Source organism: Myotis brandtii, unplaced genomic scaffold, assembly GCF_000412655.1.
Source record: "Myotis brandtii unplaced genomic scaffold, ASM41265v1 scaffold42, whole genome shotgun sequence".
NCBI classification, from domain to species: Eukaryota; Metazoa; Chordata; class Mammalia; order Chiroptera; family Vespertilionidae; genus Myotis; species Myotis brandtii.
The window spans coordinates 217,139-220,138 of NW_005366108.1; positions in this window are offsets into that span (position 1 = coordinate 217,139).

A 3,000-nucleotide genomic window follows, 5' to 3' on the forward strand; every position below is an offset into this window, starting at 1 on the left:
TCTTCCCACAGGGATGATTCTGTAGTTCTATGGAATAGCTCTCTCTTTTCTTATAGAATCCTCAGTGGGGAAACTCATACCCAATTAACCAGCATAGGAGGTAAAAAAAAAATCCTACTAGGTATAAGTTGAAGTTTAGTAATTACTTTTACTTGTTATACTTTATAACACTCATTGTATTTTAAATTATACAAACAGTACTTTTCAGTGATGTCCAAGAATGCAACTTGTACTCTAAAAAACATTCTCTTTGAATAATAACCATTACTCTAAGTTTGTTAGCTATTAGTGTAAATAGAATATATTAATATAGAAACACAGATTTGGGGTTCTGATCTCCTTATTGTTCCCAAGGGTCTTAGACAACAGTCACTTTCAATACGCTCTCACTGAGTGATGGACATTACCACCAGGCCAGCATGTGGTAGCTTATGGGTATTCATAGTTTCCTGCTAGGAGTCATAATCACTGCTGCTGCCGTGGTGTGATTTCTCAAGGAGGATGCTGCACTGTGCAGGGGTACCACAGCAAAGGACCACTTGCTATTCAGCAAGCACCGTTTTCAAACTATCTTACTACTTAGAACAACCAGAAAAACTAGGTACAATATAAAAATAACCTTTGTAAATGCCTTGAGAACTACCAAAGGGGATACGGAGTATTTGTGGCAACAAACTTCAATACTAGTATGGTAGAGGAAGGATGTTCAGAGAGGTGAGTGAAGGTTTGGGAATGGGTTTCTGCTGAGGAATTTGCTAAATTTACAAGTAGCACCTAAAAGGTCTGATCAGTTATTGGGGAGTATGACCTTGTATGAAAACAGTGGCCCCACACCACTGGCTGTGGAAAGTGTCTGTAAGGGAGCTCATCTGATATGGAACGTGTCTAAATAAAATACACCTCGTGTGCCACTGTTACATTGATTCATGACTTTTTCATTGATCAGGTCCCAAAACCTTGAATTCAATGAATACAGAAATATCAATTGATCTTATACCCTGTGACCTTACTAAACTTCTCAATGTGTTCAAGTAATTTGTGTGTATGTGTGTGTGCATGTGTAGTATGTATGCATCCTTTATGATTTTCTACATGAAGGCTCATGTTATCTGTTTTTTGAGATAATTTTACTTTTTTACTTTCTAATCTGTATGAGTTTAATTTCTTTTTTTTTAACCTTACTTAACTGGCTATAACCCCCAGTACAGTTTTGATGGTTGAGTTTTTTTCTTTTATTGTTTATCCTGTGGAACCCCACCCTCCATGGTCATTGATGCCAAAAAGTGATAAAGTATGAGTGCAAGGAAGATTATGTGTGCCATTTGGACTACCTGCTATTAGAGATTACTAATGCCATCTTGTCTTGTTTCAGTGGCATGGGATATTTAAAATTTATACACATACAAATTACGCCACATAAATAAAGCAAGTCCTACCATTAAATTCATCAGAACAGTGATAGCAAAGTATGATTGGAAAATCCCAATAGATTTGAAATTAACCAACACATTTTTAAAAGCTTTGGTCACTTATAAAATAGCACTGGAAAATACAAGTCAAGAAGTAAAAGCTAAACAACCTGTTCACAATAATTTGCAGGGATTTCAGCAGACCTTGTAAAAAGATTCCCTAATGACCAAAGGAAATCCTGGTTCTTATAACATAAAAAGAAAACAAAACATTTTAAATGAAAATATAAGATCATATTTTTAAAATATACTACTGCACACTGCAGATGGTTTTAATGCAGTTTGTAATACCTGCATTATCACAGACCTTATACTGCTATTTTGACATCATGCACATTTCAAGATTGTCTCTATATAGTTAACTATGTAGAAATATCATGCAGTTGATATCTTTCTTTGATGTTTTGGTTATTCCCAGGCCAAATATGATATCTAAGATCATTTTTTAATTTTTAATGTTTTAAATTAAATTTTATTAGGTGACATTGATCAACATGCACATATAGGTTTCATGTGTGAATTTCTAAGTTAAAAAATCTATATATAACCTATTTGCCTACCACCCTAAGTCAAAACTTCTCCTGTCACCTCATATTAGGACTCTCTTCTCCCTTTACCCCCCTCCCTCTGGCAACCACCACACTGCTGTTTGTGTCCATAAGTTTGTTTTATATCCCACATATGAGTGAAATCATATGGTTCTTAGCTTTTTCACTTAGCATAATATTCTCAAGGTCCATCCATGTTGTTGTAAATGACTCTATTTCACCCTTTCTTATGGCTGAGTAGTATTCCACTGTGTATATGTATCACATCTTCTTTATCCAGTCCTCTATCGCAGGGCACTTTGGTTGTTTCCATGTTTTGGCCACTGTGATCCCATTGATCTCCTCAACCCCTCTCCCATCATCCACATAGTTAGAATCAAGACATTTTTTCATCCTACTGTGATTTTTATCCCTAAATCTAATCAATGAACATCTATAACCAATCCATAATATTGCATACTGTGTCATGCATTAGAGTTCTTGCTCTTAAATTATTACAGTATGGTATTTTTAATAGCTTTATTAGGGCTAAATCTATGTACAATAAACTGTACACTTTTTAAACTATGCAGTCTAATAAGGTTTGAAATTGAGGTAGTTTTAATTCATAAACCTAAAAGCTTCTTTGTGTCTCCTTAATTCTTCTATCCCTACCTTATGTCACACCCTCCCTAAAGAACTACAGATTTACTTTCTGGTATTATAGAGTCAACTGCATTTTATAGAATTTTATATAAGTGGAATTATATACCCTTCAGTCTTGCATGTTTGGCTTCTTTCATTCAGCATACTTTATTAACATTTAACCATATTGTTGCATGTATCAACAGTTGATTCCTTTTTGTTAGGAGATAGCATTACATTATATGGTTGTAGAACTATGATTGACTGATAAAGTTACCTGTAAATGGGTATTTGTCTTGTTTCCTGTTTATTTTAATCTATTTTGCTATTACGTTTGTAAAGACGTTTTGAACATCTAT